This window comes from Pleurodeles waltl, chromosome 6, assembly GCF_031143425.1.
Source record: "Pleurodeles waltl isolate 20211129_DDA chromosome 6, aPleWal1.hap1.20221129, whole genome shotgun sequence".
NCBI classification, from domain to species: Eukaryota; Metazoa; Chordata; class Amphibia; order Caudata; family Salamandridae; genus Pleurodeles; species Pleurodeles waltl.
The window spans coordinates 1,038,825,083-1,038,846,083 of NC_090445.1; positions in this window are offsets into that span (position 1 = coordinate 1,038,825,083).

Consider the following 21,001-nt stretch of genomic DNA (forward strand, 5'->3'; position numbering starts at 1 on the left):
TACTTGTGCCTGTGCACCATGATAGACCAGTGGGGAAATATGAGGCTGGCCTGGGGACTAAGATGAAGCCAGGTGGGAACAGGAGTGGACATCTACATCACCAGTGCGGTATGCCCGAGGCCCACCGATAATGACGCTGACACCGGTGTCAGAGTCACCTATCCAATAGATGCTCATGTGTGCCAAGTCTTTATTTATGTAACCCCTTATGCCTCACCAAGGCTCAGGATGCATGCAAGAATGTCTGTGTTATGAATGTACCATGTTGCACACTTTTAGTGTTGCTGTGAGATTAAAGGTTTATGTTTTTTTACACACATGAGCACTAGGCTGAGCGTTACATTATCGTGTCTGTTGGTTAATGTTGGACCTGGCCCTTTTACAGAGTCATTCCCCAGATCTTTTGACTTTTGTCTTCTTATTCTTCTGACCTTTGTTGGCTAACGTTATGACTCTGAGCACTTTTTCACTGTTAACCAGTGTTAAAGTGCGTGTGATCTCCCTTGTAAAATTGGCTTATACCTAATTGGCATATTTAATTTACCTATAAATCCCTTTTAAAGTGGTATCCCTATACCAAGGGCCTGTAAATTGAATGCTACTAGTGGGCCTGCAACACTGCTTGCGCTACCGACTGAAGTAGCCCCTCATACCTATCTCAGGCCTGCTAGCCTGAGAGCACTGTGCCCTGTGCCTGAGCCTGTGCCTGTGTGCACAGTTTTCTGCCACAGGGACCTGGCATCTAAATTTACTCACCAGGTACAGAACTCACCTTTTACTACATGTAAGTCACCCCTAAGGTATGCCCTAGCTAGCCTTATGGGCAGGGTGCCATATATGTAGAAGGCAGGACATGTGCCAGGTTGCTTGGCCTGTCCTGGTAGTGACAAACAGCCTAACTTTGTGTCTCACTGCTGTGAGTGCTGCCTTCTCATAGGATTACATTAGAAATGTCTTGCCTTATGTGTAAGGGGTATTGTCTGATTTATGAGGGGTAGCGTAGGAATGTTTGGTATGGTTGTGATAGTGATAAGAAATGCTGCTTACTGGTATAGGTGTATTTTTTATTACTATTACAGAAATGCCGCTTCTAGAAAGTGAGCATTTCTCTGTGCTTGCAGCTTGACTCCAGTCCACTTCTGGGCAGAGTGACAATTGGGGCTTTTTGCATTCTTTTCAGACAGCCTGTACACAGGGAGGGTGGAGGTGTCACAGAGGTGCATCTACATATTGTATGGTCATCCTGGGCTGAGAGAAGGGAGAGGCGGAGCACACCTGCATTTGTAAAGGCTGTGACCTGGCCTCGCTCAATACTGTCGTTTACCCCCCACTGATGTTTGGAGCCTGTGCTGGAGAAGAGAAGGGGCACTCCCAGAACCAGCTGTAACTGGTTGCAACCCCACCTCCTCCTCTTTGACAAAGACACTGCAAACCTAGTATAAGTACAGGGGAATTTTCCCTACAATTTGGACATTCATGGGACACTCTTGAGGACTGAAGAACATTTGTGAAACTGGACACTGGACGCTGCTGAGAGAACTTACCAGGACCCACCTTGGACTTCTGCTGTTGTGCTGACCTGTGACTTGCCTGGTCCCTAGGAGGAACTGCCACTGCTTGCATCCACTTTTGTACTGGCCTGTCGTTGGGTTCGCCAGCCCTGTGCTCCCTCTTCCTCCCTTATATCCCGGGGCAGGTTGCTGTGGCCCTTGACCCCTGTCATTATAGTCCGAGCACAAGGAGTGCTCCATGTTCTTTTGCTGGGGGCCATATGCTGAGTGCATTCCCTCCTTCTAGCACCTCATGAGCACTTTCTGGACCTGAGCGCTCGTAAGCGCTTTTTGGATTTAGTGCCCGCTTTCACCAACGCAAGCCCGGGCTCCCTTCCTGCTGAAAATCAGAGCGCATCTGAGACGTGCTACAGTGGGTGCCCCTGGGGCATGGGAAGGCATTGACCGGAGCTGCCGCGCCTTTCAATGTTCTCCTGGGGTGAAGCGTACCCCGGGGACAAGCCGGCACTAACTGTAGTGCGGCATCACCGCCACAGCCGGGGAACTTGTGCACCAGGATCGGGTGCGATTGTGCTGAGAGAAGGAGGCGCCGGGCTCAGGAAAGCTCGTGGTGCACCTCTTCCCCTTCTGCCCTTTGTCGGAGATCTGGCCACAGTAGGCCTTCTCCGTTTCCAAAGGCGGAGCACCGGTCCTTGCAGGAAGCTACTGAGCCTCACTCCTTGGTTGCCTGACCTGGGCTTGGTAAAATGGAGAAGGGAGGCAGCCCCCATTGTTTTGTTGGGCTGACTTCCCCCCCTCCTTTGTGGTAGGGCCAGTGGAGGCCTGGGGGGAGCTCACAGAGATCAGGGGCCCCAGGAGGGGCCTGTTAAGTACATCAGAGAGGGTGCTGACCGCACCTCTCCCCTAAGAGCCATGTGTGGTCCCCGTTGAGCACATAGGAGCGCTGGGGGCCCCTACCACGACCTTTCAGGCACTAGGAGTGCCATGTTCTACCAAATAAGGTACTTTTGGGGACACTGGGAGGGTGGCATGCCCCAGGGTTATCTTCCTAAAGATATATGTTTTCTTTGTGTCTTGCCATATGTGCTCTAATGCTCCTTTTAGGGATATGTATGATGTATATATGATAAGTACATTTATTCACTGTGATTCCTGACTACTGCTTATGTTGCAGAATCCAGAGTACTTATGTGTTCTTATGTCACAACTGCTTATTCTTGCAGAGTATTAGTAACTTGGGTAACGTTCTGACAACCACTAAGGAGTCGGGGTATTACTAACTTGTAATGTTTGATCTAATTACGTTTTGTGCAATACAGTTTATTTTTACATAGCTCACTGTTGTGTTTACTTTGTTAACTATTGAGTTCCGAGCTTCTGTGCCTCAACACTAACTCTCTGGTACTCCTGTGACTGCCTGCCATGGCTATCCTGAGATTCAAGAGTGGAAAGGGTTTTATGTGGCACAGTTTGTACGAAGGTTGAGCTCCAGATCCCCAGAAGCAAACAACATCAAACTCAGGTCTATTGGGCCCATGGTTGGGCCCAATAAGCCTTGTCTGCCCCATAGCCCTTTGGACAAATCTGAATGTAATTAGCTATAAGCACAGTTGTGTCTTAAAGAGACAGGATGTTAAGCACAGTTGTGTCTTAAAGAGACAGGATGTTGGTCATCAGCAAGAAACCTACCAAACACAAGGACTAGAATACCTCCAAGTAGGCATCAACTTTTTGAGTATCATTGACTTAAAATCAGGGCCATAGAAGACTGTCCATATAGCAGATATTAAGGAGTAGCCCAGATTGAGATGAACCTCTCATTAAAGAATGTGCCTGCCAACTTACAGAGGAGTTTGAATGTTGTCCTTGTTCAAAAATAAAACTTAAGTGTTCCTTCCCCTTCTATTGGTATTTTTGGGAGCACTTGAGAGGAGAATCTCAAGAAAGTGTTTTGGATGATCAAATAAACCATCTAACTGTGTCAGGAACAGTTGATAGTGCATGGTTCAGAAGGATAGGTGATCCTCCAAGTCAACAGTCATGATAGATTGCCGCAGGTAATGTTTTGTTTTTATTATTTATTTTGGCATTATTTTGGCATCTATAGAGAACAACATCAACATCAAACAAACACATCTGAGAGGTCATTAACATGGATCATGACCAAATACAAAATAAGTAACATTAGAGTCTGTACATCCAACAGCCTCATACGCACTGAGGAGGCAATCAACGTCATAAATCACAATCATCATCGGAAACACATCAATGCGACCCCGATGTGTAGAATAACAACATACAGATGACCTCCACAGCTGGGAGTGCGAGGCAGAGAGGAATAGAGACAGAAAGAGAGGAGAGGAAGAAAATAGAGCAGAGGAGGTGAGAGAAGATAGGGAACATGTAGCCATTAGATCAGCCTTACATATGAAACCAGCGATAAAGTGGTGCAGCAGGGGGGTAAAGCTATTGCGCATGTCCTGAGGGCGCTAAGATCATGAAGTTGTCTGCATACAGGTCTCTAAAAAGGAGTGCAGAGGGGCCCATATATCTCGCAACCATTCCGAACAACGCCTCCCCCAACACATCACAACCCTAAGCTTTGCCAGCAGCAGCAGTCCCCTCAATCTCCTGTGTGCAACACACCCCAAGAGGGCAAGCCTGGGGGTTTGCCATAACTGAGTCTCAGTCATCTACTCAATCGCCCGCAGCACCTCTGACTAGTACGCACACAGCATCGGGCAGCTCTATGCCAGATGCTTGAAGTCTGCATCAGGGGTCATCCATCTCTCACAATACGCTTCAGTCTGGAGGCCCATTTTCCTCAGCCGAAGGGGCGTATAATATAATCAATGTAGAAAATTGAAGTGAATTAGGTGCGGTCTGTAATTGAGGGACCGCACCCGCATATGCGCATAATAGCGTTGCCACTCTTCATCTGAAATGGACCCACCCAAGACCACCTCCCAATGGGCCCTGGCTGTAGCATCCGTCCCACTCGCTTCGAGCTGCATACATACATACAACTTAGTTATAAGCCTGTGCGGGGACTGCAGTCCGTAAATGGGGGACAGCACCCGCATATGTGTGCAATATCGTCGCCACTCTTCATCTGAAATGGGCTCACCCAAGACCACCTCCCAATGGGCCCTGGCTGTAGCATGCGTCCCATTCGCTTCGAGCTGCATACATACATACAACTTAGTTATAAGCCTGCGCGGGGACTGCGCCTGGTACATAAGCTCCAGCGCTCTACACGCCGTAGGTATTTCCTTGAAAAGCAAGGGTAATGCGCATGTTGCATAGCGTGGATTCTAAGAAAGAATGGATGATGTAGCGCAGTATTGCATGTGTCACCAAGCGCAACTTCGGGTGTAATAAATCGCCCATCAGGGAACCAAGCCCCTATGGTAAGCAATCCAGATTCACTGATGAACTCATGCACCTGTGCATTCTCTGCCAACTGCATGTCACCCATGTCCAAGATCCTTATCGAAGGGGCAAAGGCCTCCCGCCAGCCATGCGCTTCAGCAGTGCTGTCCAGGCTCTCGCTGTGCACGCCATTGTGTTAACCCCACACAGTCTGGACCTGGGCAATCCAACCAACAACCTCAGTAACTTGTTTGGCCACACGGCGTTGCTCTGAGGTGCCAAGTGGAGTAGGTAATGAATAGGGTGAAGCCAAAAATGCGCAAAATGTGCCTGAGTGCGCTGGTAGTATAATGCAAGATGAGGGGCCGCCAGCCCACCAAGGTCAAACAGAGGTGTTAATTGCTCCCATGAAAGTCCAGGTCACCGGCCGGCCCAGACCAGAGTCACAGGGGTGGATCTAAGCCGTTTAAAAAAACTAGTGGTAAAAACCAGAGGCAAATTAAGAAAAAGGTATAGAAACATTGGCAGACTAGCCATCTTCGCTATTGCAATGCGCCCCGTCAGCGAAAGCGGCAGTGAACGTCACCCTTCTACCTTTTCTTCCAGCCACATAATTGGCTGACCACAGCATTTCCACATCCCTACTTAGCCATATACCTAGATATCGCACCGATCCGTTTGCCCAACAGAGGAGATATCTAGAGGGGAACTGTACAGAGCCTCAGAGAGGGGCAACACCACCGATTTGGACCAGTTGAGAGTGATCCCGGAAACCTGACCAAAGCCCACGATCTCATCCAGTAAAACATCAAGGTGCAGCTGCGGATCACAAATATAGAGGGCGACATCGTCTGCATACATGGAGACCAATTTTGGGCGCTGCCAGAAAGCTAATCCCCTATGATTATGATGCTGACTCAAGTGAGCCGCAAGTGGCCCCATCGCAATAGCAAAAAGTCACGGAGAAAGGGGGCACCCTTGGCGAGTACCTCTAGCAATCGTGATTGGGTCAGAAATGACACCGCTGACCCTCAACCGGGCGGACGGCCGAGAGTACAGCAGACGAATCAGCTTAATAAACCGAAAGCTAAGACCCACCTGAGCAAGCAGCGCAAATATATAATGCCATGCCAGAGAGTCGAAGGCCTTAGTGGCATGTAGAAACACCGCCACCACGCTGTCATCAGGCCAAACCACACTTGATATTGCAAGTAGGGTGGGGCGCCCCAGCACAAAGCCCGACTGATCAGGCAGCACCAAAGAAGGGAGCAGAGGCTGCAATGAGCAGCAATAAGCTTCACTAGGATCTTATTATCAATATTGATCAATGAGAGGGGCTTATAGGAATCACAGCAGCACAGATCTGCCTCAGGTAATGTTAATGTTGATTTCATTGTCAATTGGAACAATCTAAGACTCTGAGACAGATGACAGTCCTCCTAGGTTTCAGTGAGTGGTAGAATACTTTTTTTTCATAGGTTTGTAAGTATTGTGGCATCATGACTATGGCCCTCATTCCGACCCTGGCGGTTTGAAACCGCCAGGGTGGAGGGCAGAGGAAGCACCGCCAACAGGCTGGCGGTGCTTACCGCCGCGGTCAGAAAAGGGGAACCAGCGTTTTCCCGCCGGTTTACCCCTGGCCCAGGGAATCCTCCATGGGGATTCCGACCCCTTCCCGCCAGCCTGTTTCTGGTGGTGTAGGCTGGTGGGAAAGGCTGGTGGGAAAGACACTGAAAATCGCAACGGGTGCCACTGCACCCGTCGCACCCCTGCAAATCCGCCGGCTCCATTCGGAGCCAGCTTCCTCTTTGCAGGGGCTTTCCCGCTGGGCTGGCGGGCGATCTTTTGGAGATCACCCGCCGGCCCAGCGGGAAAGTTAGAATGACCGCCGCGGTCATTTGACCGCGGTGCGGTCTTTTGGCGGTTTCCGCGGAATGACCCCCTAAGTCTCATTTCAAATAAGCAGACTAACAGAATAGCCAAATGTGAACATATTAACGATTAACATCCACCCTGTTTTATTCCACTTACACTGGCAATAGTGTTTTCAAAATTAATGCTATTTGGGCTAGCAGGTATAATAAAAATAGAAACTTGCACTTGTGTGTCGGTGTGCATGTGTGTACATATATATACATATATATATATATATATATATATATATATATATATATTTTTTTTTTTTTTTTTTTATAATAATAGCTTTATTTGGTCAATAAAGGCCATCAAAGCATAACAAATGCAGTGAATAACAGGGTTAAAAGACTTAAAACAGAATAAAATAGTACATCCTAATCATAATAACTTATTATGTATATACAATAATTAAAACTTGTCAGTAGTAAAAAACATCCCTTTACATCGTATCTACTGGTTCCTGCATCCTAATATAATTAATAATAAAAGAAGGAAAAATGTATTTCAATGAGTGGTGTTGTATACTCCAAGCGGTCACAAGGAACTTGCTAACCGCAAGAATTACAGATTTAGTAGTATCGCTCTTTAGAATCCTGATAGCTGTGGAGCACTGGCTCAAGCCCAAGTCTCGACAAGTTCCACAAATCCATTTTGACCTTGGAATAGTATAAGCAGGGCAAAAAAACTTAAATTGTTCAATGGTTTCAGTGCAACTAGAACAGGCTGGGCAGAGATCAATAGATAAAATTGTTCCCCAACCTTTGGTTAGTGACAGCAGCAGGAGGCTTCCAAAACAAAAGCGAGGATAGAGGCCCTTCCCCAGTACATCAGGAATTAAATCAAGATATTGTTCATACTGGGGATACCTCTTGAAGTCTATGAATGTGTTGGTCAACCGACCATGAGATATACAACAAACCAGGTTGGTTCTTACATAAGACCATTATGCTGTCTTCAAGATAGTTTTATCTAATCTCTCCAAATTATATGGCTCCTCCCAGAACCTTCGTAGACCCAGAACACGGAACCAGTTCTATACATGCCTAACCCATGGGATGGTAGCCGCTTCCGGTCTCCTAAGTATATTGAGGACTGAGTCTCTATACATAAGAAGTTCCGGGGCTGTCCAGATCCTTACCCAGTATAGCAAGGGTCTTAGAGCTATCAAATCAGCTATAAGATTAAAACCTGAATCCAGGAACAAGGGAATCAGGGTGTGCTGCGGGGGCATGCAACTAAGGCCCTAGCAAAGTTGTTTTCTCCTACTGCTAATCTTTTGCTCTCATAAAATCCCCATATTTCTGCACCATATATGTATATATTTAGATTTCTGCGGTATATCGATCACCGTTGTGACAGGCCCATAGTTAGGACCGACTTTTCCGATAGACAAAGCTTTTTTTGTTTTGCTAATAACTTTATAGAAGTTTGATGAGTCCTTACAAAATTTTCAAAACTAGTATACCACTTACTTTAGCTGCTATCTGATAAGCTTTGGGGTGATTTATTAGGCAGTGGCAGAGAAAAATAAATTTATTTTTCTCCATGCACAGTCTACGGCAATTTTGCAGCTACTGTAGCCTGTACCGATGAACAGAAGTTTATAAAATTTTGTAGAAATGTAGATCTTGGTCTGGAAAAAAACCCTTTTGTAATTGGGTGTAAATCTATTCAATAGTTTTGGAGTTATTAAAGGAAAAATATATAGATATCTAGGGTTGCAGATTCATCCGAGCAAAAAGCAAGGTCCCGATTAGCTGGCCACCACTTTGTTTCTTGGCTGGCCCCTGGGGAGAAAACAAAAATAAAAACACACTTAAGGGGTCAGGATAGAAGTATATTGACCCCTAGTATGCATGGAGGGGTCTGTGACGGGGCGTCCGTAGCAGAAGACGCCCCTTGGTACCCCAGGGGTACGGCCTTGAGTCAGGCAGGCACCAGGGAGACTTCCGGGAACAGCGTTTCCGACCCGGAAGTGCTTTGGACATCTTCCGACACATCGGAAAGAGTTACTGCGGTGGGGCTTTTTAAGAGCCCACACCAACAGGGAGGTTAGAAACCACCGGAGGAGGAAGAATCTGGGAGCCTAATAACAGAGTCACCAAGGAGGATGACCTTTGCCGACAGCTGCACTTCGGAGCCAGGAACCAGAAGGACGCAACGCACTGAAGCCAGCCACGCTCTGGAGAGCGTGGCCACACCAGGTACGGGATGGGAGGGTAGGTAGGAAGGCGAGAACGGGTTGTTATAAAGGTTATGTTTATTTTGGAGTAGAGGTTCTGGGGGTAACGTTTGGTTATAATTGCAGCTCCAAGGCAATTTCCTTTACATTAAGCCTAAAAATACCAAATAACCAGATCCTGGCCTCAGTGGCAGGAAGCCTATTGATTTGTTTTGATCCCCATTTTTTTTTTTTCCCCAAACCATAACTGGGGCCTTGAATTCACCAATTTTCAGAAAAGCATTTAAGTGAACAGAAACAGAGAAATAAACACCAGAGATGATATTTGTAACAATTTATTTTATTTATGTTAGAAATGGGGTTTTTGGTTGGCAGTCAGGTTACCCTCTGTCCTAGCAAGAACCCTCACTCTAGTCAGGGTAAGTCACACACAATCCAAATTATCCTGTGCCCACCCACTGGTAGCTTGGCACAAGCAGTCAGGCCTAACTTAGAAGGCAAGGTGTAAAGTATTTGTGCAATAAATCATACAATAACACAATATAGCACAACAAAAATACACCACACAGTGTTTAGAAAAATATATAATATTTATCTGGATATTTGCAGGTCAAAACGAATAAAGATGCAATATGAAATTGTAGAGATATCACTGAAAAGTGATATAAAGTGTCTTAAGTCTTTAAAAAGCAAACAAAGGGGGTCATTCTGACCCTGGCGGTCCATGACCGCCATGGCGGAGGGCGGCGGAAGCACCGCCAACAGGCTGGCGGTGCTTCCTGGGTTATTCTGACCGCCGCGGTGAAGCCGCGGTCAGAAAAGGGGAGCCAGCGGTTTCCCGCCGGTTTTCCCCTGACCCAGGGAATCCCACCATGGAGGCGCTGCTTGCAGCACCGCCATGGGGATTCCAACCCCCTTCCCGCCACCCTGTTTCTGGCGGTGTCCACCGCCAGAACCAGGATGGCGGGAACGGGTGCCGTGGGGCCCCTCGGGGCCCCTGCACTGCCCATGCCAATGGCATGGGCAGTGCAGGGGCCCCCTAACAGGGCCCCACAAAGATTTTCACTGTTTGCTTTGCAGACAGTGAAAATCGCGACGGGTGCCACTGCACCCGTCGCACCCCTGCAACTCCGCCGGCTCCATTCCGAGCCGGCTTCCTCGTTGCAGGGGCTTTCCCGCTGGGCCGGCGGACGGCCTTTTGGCAGTCGCCCGCCGGCCCAGCAGGAAAGTTGGAATGACCGCTGAAGTCTTTTGACCGCGGTGCGGTCATTCGGCGGGAACCACATGGCGGGCGGCTACCGCCACCCTCTGCGGTCAGAATGACCGCCAAAGTCTCTTTCAAGCACAAAGTACCTGGTTTAAAGTGGAAAATCTCCGCAAAGGGCCGCAGAGGAGGAGATACGTGGAAAAATGGTGTGTGCGTCGGTTTCGCCCCTTCACACACGGACTTGCGTCGTTATTTTTCACACGGGGAAGTCGTGCGTCGTTTTCCGGCGCGCGGACAGTCTCCTTCTGTGGTTCGCGGGATTACCAGATGTCCCGGGGTCTGTGCGTGGAATCCTAGGCTTGTTTTCCGGCTGTGCGTCGTTCCGGTGGGCTGTGCGTGGAATCCTCCCCTCACGACAGGCATCGCGTCGATTTCCTTTCTGAAGTCGGGCGGCGTTGTCCAGGCGAGGTCGTTCATCGAAGTTCCGGTCGCACCGCAGGCTTTGCGTCGAGCGGCGTCTTTCCGGATCGGCGTGCAGTGATTTTTTCACTGCGGAGCAAGCTGTGCGTCAAATTGTTTGGCGCACAAGGCGTCCAAATGAAAAAGAGAAGTTTTTTTGGTCCTGAGACTTCAGGGAACAGGAGGCAAGCTCTATCCAAGCCCTTGGAGAGAACTTCAGCAGCAAGGCAAGAGTTCAGCAAGGCAGCAGGGCAACAGCAAGGCAGCAGTCCTATGTAGAAAGCAATCAGGTGAGTCCTTTAGGCAGCCAGGCAGTTCTTCTTGGCAGGATGCAGGTTCTGGTTCAGGTTTCTTCTCCAGCAAGTGTCTGATGAGGTGGGGCAGAGGCCCTGTTTTATACCAAAATGTGCCTTTGAAGTGGGGGAGACTTCAAAGAGTGGCTAAGAAGTGCACTAGGTCCCCTTTCAGTTCAATCCTGTCTGCCGGGGTCCCAGTAGGGGGTGTGGCAGTCCTTTGTGTGAGAGCAGGCCCTCCACCCTCCCAGCCCAGGAAGACCCATTCAAAATGCAGATGTATGCAAGTGAGGCTGAGTATCCTGTGTTTGGGGTATGTCAGAGTGAATGCACAAGGAGCTGTCAACTAAGCCCAGCCAGACGTGGAATGTAAGGCACAAAAAGATTGTAGTGCAAAGAAATGCTCACTTTCTAAAAGTGGCATTTCTAGAATAGTAATATTAAATCCAACTTCACCAGTCAGCAGGATTTGGTATTACCATTCTGGCCATACTAAATATGACCTTCCTACTCCTTTCAGATCTGCAGCTACCACTTCAATACTGTATGAGGGCAGCCCCAATGTTAGCCTATGAAGGGAGCAGGCCTCACAGTAGTGTAAAAACGAATTTAGGAGTTTTACACTACCAGGACATGTAAACTACACAGGTACATGTCCTGCCTTTCACCCACACAGCACCCTGCTCTAGGGGTTAACTAGGGCTCACATTAGAGGTGACATATATGTGGAGAAAGGGGAGGTTTAGGCTTGGCAAGTACTTTTGAATGCCAAGTCGAGGTGACAGTTAAACTGCACACACAGGCCTTGCAATGGCAGGCCTGAGACAAGGTAAAGGGGCTACTTAAGTGGGTGGCACAACCAGTGCTGCAGGCCCACTAGTAGCATTTAATCTACAGGCCCTAGGCACAGATAGTGCACATTACTAGGGACTTATAAGTAAATTAAATAGTCCAATCAGGTATGATCCAATTTTACCATGTTTAAAGGGAGAGAGCATATGCACTTTAGCACTGGTTAGCCTTGATAAAGTGCACAGAGTCTAAAAGCCAGCAAGAACAGTGTCCAAAAAGTGGAGGGAGGCATGCAAAAAGTTAGGGGTGACCACCCTAAGGCTGTCAGGTCTAACAATTTATATATAAACAAAGGAAAAGACCAAGAGATAGAAAATGCAGTAAAGACAATGACAGACAGAGAAGAGAAAAACAACTGTAAACAAAGAAGAGACAGAGAAAAGAAAAGAGAAAAGAAGAAAGGAAAATCGAGCGAAAATAGTGGAAGGGCAGAGAGTGACAGCGAGGAAACAATAAGGAGAGGTCAACAGCAGAGAAGAGGGACAGAGAGCGAGGACAAGGAAAATCCTGCCCCGAAAAGAGACAGAGGAAAGGAGAAGAGGGAACTAGAAAGGGAAAAGAGAGAAAATAAGGAAGAACCTACTTACCCACTGCCTGTGTTCTTCTTTCCTTTGCATGCTCCTCCCCAGTTGACCCTAAGGAAAAGAAAGAAGATCAAGAGGACAAGCGTGAAGACCCACAAAGAAGACAGAGAGAAGGAAAAGACTAATGGTCGTCAAAGACCACAGTATAAGAAACTGTTATCACTATATACTACATAAATAAATCGCACTATAAAGAAACTATTGCGTAACTCCATTTTCTGACTCCTCTCACAGGGTCTTTGAGGGACCCCTTGTGGGCAAAAAGTTGGCTTTGTTTTTTTTTTTGGGTTGATCCACCTATGTGTGGATCCACTGTGGTGCACAGCATGATCTCCATTGCAAATCAGGGATGGATCCACTGATCCGAATCCCAATGATGGAAAAAACCTTGCCCACTAACATATCACACCCTTTTGTGCAAAACTGCACAGCGTGGGGTTGAGTGAATGCAGGTGGGTTTTGGCCACTGGGCCTAGCCCCAGGCAACCCCTGCTGCTCACAGCCAAAGATCATGTCCGGCGGAAGTTGTATTACCATACAATAATTATATCTTACTTTACAATTAAAAAACATAGACATTCATTGAAAAAACAGGTTATGGAGACGTTATATCTTACAAAATTTTAACTCATGCCCTTAAGTTTCTTAATGACAAAAGTTATATTTTCTTCAGAGAAGTATAACTATAACTGCTGAATTTCTATGGTTATGTGTGCTTAGAACACCAACCTACCAACAACGTCCCTGTAATCTTTAGATTTTCCGTGACTATATACATTTAAATATGTATATATATCTAAAAAACCATTAACCTAGTTCCTAATTAATATATATATGCACACACACACACACGTATTGCCACAAGGTAGTTATAGGTAGGACTATGTTTCCATAGAAAAATCGTTTTTTTACTTGCTTATACCTTTGGCACCGTTTGATGAATCTTCTCTATTTAAAAAAAAAAAGTGTGCAGTGATGCTTGTTGCACAGGAAAAGTTTTGAGATGATCTGTTCAAGCAGGGGCTGAGAAAAAGGGGGTTAGAAAAAGTTGTATTTTGCATGCTAATTCCCACAGGACCTTTAGACACAACTACAGCCGGAACCACTGGACGGAACAAAACCAAATTTGGCAGGCAGCTAGCTTTTGGTTCGCAGATTACGCTTTTACTTATTTGGTGTAACTGTGTTCAATACTTTTTGAGATATTAAAGGGAAAACAACTTTGTATATGTCTGGCCGCAATGACTTTGCTAAGATTAACAACTTGTGCATGGCAAATGCTGAGCTCTGATTGGCTTTCAGCACTTCAAACCAGGAAGTGTTGAAAGCCATCTTGGGACTCGGTTTCAGCCAAGTCCTCCTGAAAATGTGAAAAAAAGGAAAAGGGGCAGGGTAGGGGCACCCTGACTCCTTAGCTCTGGTGTTTGGGCCTCAGGGCTAAAAAGCTATTTTAACAAAAAAATTGCCATGAAACTCATGAATTTGCAGCAAAAACAAAAGTGCAGGGTCCTGTGTTTTTTTCTATGAGGCCCCCTGGTGGATCAGGGCCCGGGGGGCATTTACATTGTTATGAGTGATGTTATATGTGAGGTCATAAGCAGTGCATTGTGGGGGTGTACATTATATGTAAGTCTGGTAACTATAACTGCTGAATTTCTATAGATTTGTATGAGTGAAAACTGAGCCTAACTATAAAGTCCCTGTAACCTTTGTTTTTTTCATTGAATTTCTCAGGTCTTCTAATTCTGTTTCCTAACTATAATGTCCCTGTCACCTGTGATTTTTTTGGTGAATTTCTCAGGTTTTTTATTCTATTTCCCAACTAAAACATCTCTGTAACCTTTGTTTTTTTAGGTTTTGTTTATTTATTTATTTTAGTTTTATTTAACGTTAAGTGATGTTAATTATTTTAAGTTTATCCAAACACCACCACACCCGGCCTTTGGCTATGCATGACAGGAATTGGCAACAGGGCTAGGTCTGTGGCTAGGCCCTGTAGCCAGACCCCTATAAGCACCCAACCCCACACCACTTAAGGCCTGGTGTCATGAGTGGCATGGCTTGAGTGCAAGACCTGGCCTGTGGCAAGGCCCTACCCCTATAACCACCAAACCCCTGCGGCAAACCCCCATGAGCACCCAACCCTGTGCTAGGCTTGTTTTAAAAAAAAAGGTTTTGCTGCAAATCCACCACAATTTTGCTGCAAAATCTTTTTTTAATTGCTTTTTTGCACTGCTTTCTCATAGCGTTTTTTCCCCATATTTTGTGCTCTCATTATGCTTTTCCCTCATTCTCAGTGCTTTCTCCTTGCTTTTTCCCCTTTATTGAGTGTCTTCTCCTTGCGTTTCCCTTGTTCTCACTTCTTTCACCTTGCTTTGTTGCTCTTTTGGTGTGTACCTTCTCTTTTGTTTTCTCTTGTTTTGACTGCTTTTACCTTGCTCTTTCACCTGTGCTTTGTGTGCCTCTCTTTACTTTCCATTAATTTCCATTGCTTTCACCTTGCTTTTTCACCCGTATTTTGTGAGCCTGCTCCTTGCTTTTCCCTCGGTTTCACTGGTTTCTACTTGTTCTTTCCCATGTTTTTTGTGAACCTTCTCTGTGGTTTCCCCCTCTTTTTCCCATTTTTTGCATGCCCACTCCATGCTTTTTCCTTGTGTTCACCACTTTCTCCTTTTTTTTCCCATTGTTTTGTCTGTCACTCCATGCGTTTTCTTCATTTTCACTGCTTTTTTCTTTGCTTTCTTTGCCATTTTTTTGTGTGCCCTCTTCTTCCTTTTCTCTCGTTTTCACTGCCTTCACCTTGCTTTTTCCCCATATTTTGCGTCCCTTTCTTTGCTTTTCCCATATTCTCACTGCTTTCACCTGACTTTTCCAATATTTCAGTGCATTCTCCTTTCCTTTCCCTCATTTTGTGTGCCTTCTACTTGCTTTCCACTTTTTTCACTGCTTTCTTCTTGTCTTTTTCTCCCATATTTTTCTGTGCCCCCTTTTTCCTTTTCCATCATTGTCACTGCTTTCTCCTTGCTTTTTCTCCTTTTTTAGTTTCTTTGCCTTGCTTTTCCCTCAGTCTCACTGTTTTCCCCTTCCTTTTTTGCTGTTTTGATGTGTGCACTCTCCTTTATATGCACTCATTTTCACAGCTTTTTCCTTGCTTTTCCCCCATATTTTGTGTGCCCTCTCCTTGCATTCCCTTCATTCTCACTGCTTTTACCTTGCTTTTTCATATATTTTTTGTCTACTACTTCCTTTCGTTTCCTGCATTTTATCTCTTTCTCCTTCCCTTTTCCCCAGTATTTTGTGTCCCCTCTCCTTGCTTTCCCCTCATTTTCACTGCTTTCTCCCCACTTTCCCCCATTTTTTGTGTGCCGCTTCTTGCTTTTCCCTCATTCTCATAGCTTTTTCCGTGTCTTTTCACCTGTTTTTGAGTGACACTTCCTTCTTTTTCTTGTTGTCACTGCTTTCCCCCCTCTATTTTGTGTGCCCTCTTATTGCTTTTCCTTTGTTCTCACTGCTTTTTCCTTGCTTTTTCACCCATTTTTGTGTGCCTTCTCCTTGCTTTTTCCCTCTCTTGTGACTGAGGCTCAAAACCCCCATGGTCCCAGCCAGCTTCCCACCTCCAGCGGTAGCCCGCATTGCTCCTGCACGCTGGAAGCTGCTGAAAATGCAGCTCCCTGCTTGTGGGAGCAATACTTTCATCTCTTTCCCTGCCTGCATGTTTGAGGACAGGGAAATAGATGAACCCACCTCTTCCAGCCAGCAGGAGCATTTTGACAGCTCCCACTTGCTTGAAGTTGAGTTTTTGCTTTTGTTTGGTGGGAGCTGCCATAGCTCCTTCCAAGCAAAAGAAAACAGCAATGTCCTGAGGGTGGACACCGCAGGAGATATCAAAAGTTGGCCTTGGGGGGTGGTGGTCCCCAGTGCCATAAATGGCTCCAGGAGGGGGCTGCATTAAACCTTTTCCTCTTTTTCATGGGCTGGCCCAGGAAGGTGATGGTCTCTGGGGCCATATAGGGCCTGGAAGGAGGGCTGCACAGCATCCTCCCTTTAAAAATGTAAAAGGCCCCAGGGTGGTGGTGGCCCCAGAGTCATGGGGGGTCTGTGCAGCCCCTGCACTTATTTTATTTTTAGCCCCAGGGAGGTGTTGGTCCCCGGGACTTCTGAAAGCCCGATGAAAGGAGCCCATGTGGCATGACCCTCCTTACTTTAAAAAGGCTTGGTGAGGTGAAAGCAGTGAAAATGAGTGAAAAAAAAGGAAATGGCACAGAACAAAATGGCAAAAAAAAGCAAGGTGGAAGATGTGAGAATGAGGGAAAAAACAAGGAGTCCCAAAATGCCCACCAACACCTTTTGATTGAAGTGTTGTCAGCCAATCAGATCTCAGCACGAGATGGTCAGGATCCGCCGCCCTAGATGGCTATTTTTTTTCTCTTTAATTCTTTATTATCTCATAAACTACTGAATCAATTTACACTTTATAACAAAAAGCATGCTTTCTAAATCAAAAGACATCTTTCTACCATATTTAGTAGGATTCTGTCCAGCGGTTCAGGCTGCAGTTGTGTCTAACATTCCTATGGGAATTAACATTAGAAACCCACTTTATTTTATGATGCCCTCTTTTTCTCTGCCCTCTTTTGACGTATCACCCTGAAACTTTGAGCCTTTAAAAAAAAAAACTTGATGATTCATCAAACAATGCAAAAGATGTAGCCAATTCAAAAAATGTTTTTTTCTATAGAAACTAGGCCTTAGCTAAGGTACCCAAAGTAACTATAACTCACACACTTGCCATGCACAGTTTTGACTTTAATAATTTTACTCCAAATGTTACAGTGATATTATCAGTGATGTCCAAAAATCTGTCATACATGATGTTATATCTGGGTTAATTAGCAGGGTATGGTGAGGGCGTGAGTTACAGTTACATTAGGGCACAGGTTATAGTTACTTGAAATTACTATAGCTATAACAGCTGAATTTCTATGGTTTGTGCGTATAAAATCTGAACCAAACTATAACATCCTTGTAACCTCTGTTTTTTAGGGAATTTTGAAGGTATTTTTAATTATATTTCCTAACTATATTCACCCAGAAACCTTTTTCCAGTTTTTTTTTTTTAACATTAAGTAAGATGCCCATCGCAAAGCACGGTGCAGAGGGTTGGACGCAAGGCCTGGCTCCCTAATTTCCTTATTTACTGCACTAGCCTGACTAGAAAATATTTTCAATTTTCCACTTTGATTCCATCAAGTTGTCATTCAGATGTGCTACACTTTTGCCATAAATTCAGGATGTTAGCACTCTAGTTGCTCATAAGAATACTGTAAGCTGCTGTTCATCAGGGAGAGAACTGGTAGTCTGTTGCTGGTTTTGAAAGTGCATGTTTCAGCCCCCCTGTCAGAATGTTATAATGAAATAGAAGAGAAAGATTTCTGAGAACTCACTCAAAACACATGCTATTTTTTTTCTACAGCACTGACCATAATTTCTATTACAAAATGAAGCCCTTATTTTGTTCCTTCCTAAATTAAACATTTTAAGTTTTACCAGTTTGATTCAATCAATATGGCCTCAGGAGTCCCACGTTTTTGTCATAATTAAGACCGCTAGCGCTCTAATTGTTCTTAAGAACACTCTGGGAGGCTGCAGTAGAACTCAAGGGAATCACCTGACAAGTTGCTCCTGTTGGAAGTAGAACCTGAAGATTTTTTAGAACTCTGCTAAAACGTGTCCTAATTTTTCTTTGCACAGTACTAACCATATTTTCTATGACAACATGAACCCCTCATTTTGCTCTTTTCTAAATTAAATGTTTTAAGTTTTACCAGTTTTGTTTAATCAGTGTGGCTCCAGGTGTGCCACACGTTTGTCATAAGTAAGACTGTTAGCTCTCTAGTTGTCCTTTAGAACACTTGGGGGCTTCGGTAGAACAGAGGCGAATCAACTGACAGTCTGCTCCTGTTGGAAGTACATGTTTCACAGAGAATGTCAGACTTCATTCTCATATGCCTGAGAAGGATAGGGTGAATTTATAGAAGATATGCTTGCATTTTAGCTTCTGGAGCACCTTCTATTGCATCTATGGGAAAGCCATGAGAAATCAGTTTTCATTCAAACATGATTCATGAAATCCCAGCAGGGTAAATCATCTTAGTACACACTACAATTTCTAAAGTGAGCATGGTACCATCAACAAATGATTTGTATTATAGCTAAAATTTGTTATCACCTTTTATACCTCCTCCTTTTTGTGACCCTCAAAACCTGCCATTCACTAAAATGCATTTCAGTGGGGTGCTATCATGAATATTGGTCCCAAGATGGCTGTCATCACTTTCTGGTTGAAGGGCTGACAGCCAATCAGATTTCACCATGAGATTTGTGCTTCGGCTCTGTCCATTTGTAAATATTAATTTACTGAATGAATTTACGCCAAATAACAAGAACACAACCAATTGAACAAATTCTAGCTTTCTGACAAATTTGGTGTAATTCCATCCAGCGGTTCAGGCTGTAGTTGTCTTCAAAACTCCTATGGGAATTAACATGGAAAACAAACATGTTTATAAAAACATTTTGATCCCCCTCTTTCTTAGCCCCTGCTTGACAGGTTACCCTAAAACTTTCCATGTGCAACAAGTACCACTGGCACACTTTGGTTGGAAAATTATGTGAAGATTTGTCAAAGGACACCAAAGAGATAGGCAAGTCAGTATATGTATTTTTTCACTTAAAAAAACAAAGGTTACAGGGACATTATAGTTAGCCTCACATTTCAAACATACAATGAAATTCAGCAGTTATACTTAAAGTTATTTCAAGTAACCTAATGTAACAATAATCCGTGCCCCCACCATGCACAGTTTTCTCCTCAATAGTTTTAGTGCAAATATTAAATTCATATCATCAATGATGTTATCAAAGATGTCATGAGTGTTGCAATATGTGGGGTAATTAGCAGTGCATGACGAGGGCACAAGTTATAGTTACTTTAGGGTACCCGTTATAGTTACTTGAAATACCTCTAACTCTATATCTCTATATATTTCTTCACTTAAAAACAAAGGTTGCAGTGACGTTATAGTTAGGCTCACATTTTAAACATACAAAACAATTGACATTAAGCAGTTATAGTTAGTGTTATTTCAAGTAACCTAAATAACAATAACTTGTGCACCCACCATGCACAGTTTTCTCCTCAATAGTTTAACTGCAAATATTGCATTAATATTATCAATTATGTTATCAAAGATAGCATGAGTGTTGCAATATGTGGGGTGATTAGCAGTGCATGGAGAGGGCACACGTTATAGTTACTTGAAATAACTCTAACTACAACTGCTGAATTTTGATAGTACTGTATGTTCGGAATGTGAGCCTAACTATAACATCCCTGTAATCTTTGTTTTTTTAAGTGAATTTCATTTTTTTTAAATTGTATTTCCTAACTATGATGTCCCTGTAACCTTTATTTTTTCTGTGAATTTCTTTTAAACACAAACTAATTTTAATTACTATTCAGCCATGCGCTGTGAAGGTTGGCCGCAGGGCCTGGAATTCAGTGAGGACCTGTAGCCAACCCCCTATAACAACCCAATCCTGCGCCACTCATGGCCTTTGGATGTGCATGGCAGAGGCTGGCTGCAGGGTCTCACCACAGGCCAGGCCTTGCTCCAACCCCGTATAACCACCCAACCCCACAACATGCATGACAATGGTGTGGCGAGGGTTGGCTCTCAGTAGCAGTTGACAAGAATGAACCAGCTCATCACCGTCACTACATGAGATATTGCACTCAAAACAGCAAGACTGCAAACACCTTCACCAAGTTTTACAGATAAATTTTCAAGATGGAAATTTAGAGGAAAAGCACTTGCTTTGCCTTGGCCATTCACTACGTTTCCCGTTGAGTTAAATTTCTATGAAATGAGCATCATGCAAGAATGAATCATGCCATGTCTATTTACCTAAGAAGAACCAACGTTCTCTGCAAAATGCCTACCCAAATCGAATACTTTCTACTAGCTAATTAGTAAGTGCTACTTAGATATGTAAATGTATAGTGCATCTCCTACAGCATGACTATGGGTGCTCTGGCCTCACCCAGGGTACCCAGTTAACAGTTATGGCTATTGCAGGGGAGCCTCAGCGCCCCGCGGTCACACCGACTCCAGTCTCCTGCAGAAGCTTTAAATAGCAGCTCCCTGCAGACGGGAGCAAAGTTTGTATCACTTTCCTTGCCTGCATGTTAGCAGGCAGGGAAAGAGATGAAAACTCTGCTATCAGCAAGCAGGAGCTTTTTTAAAGTTCCCGCTTGCTGAAAGAGGAGTTCTGTTTGCTTTTGCTGTCAGCTTCTTGTAAGCAAATGCAAACAGCTACCTCCCAAGGGTGGGCACCTAAGAAGGTAGCAGGAGCTGGCCCTGAGGTGTGGTGGTCCCCAGGGTTAAATGCGGCTTTACACAGCCCCCCTCCTTGTTTTCAATAGTGGTGGTCTCAAGGGCTTGTAAAAGCGCCAGGATGGGGGCCCCATGCACCCTCTCCTTTTTTGACCCCATAGTGCCCTCTGGACCTGACCCACCTCATGACCACAGCATTTTTTTGACCTCCCATTTCTCTCAGCCCGC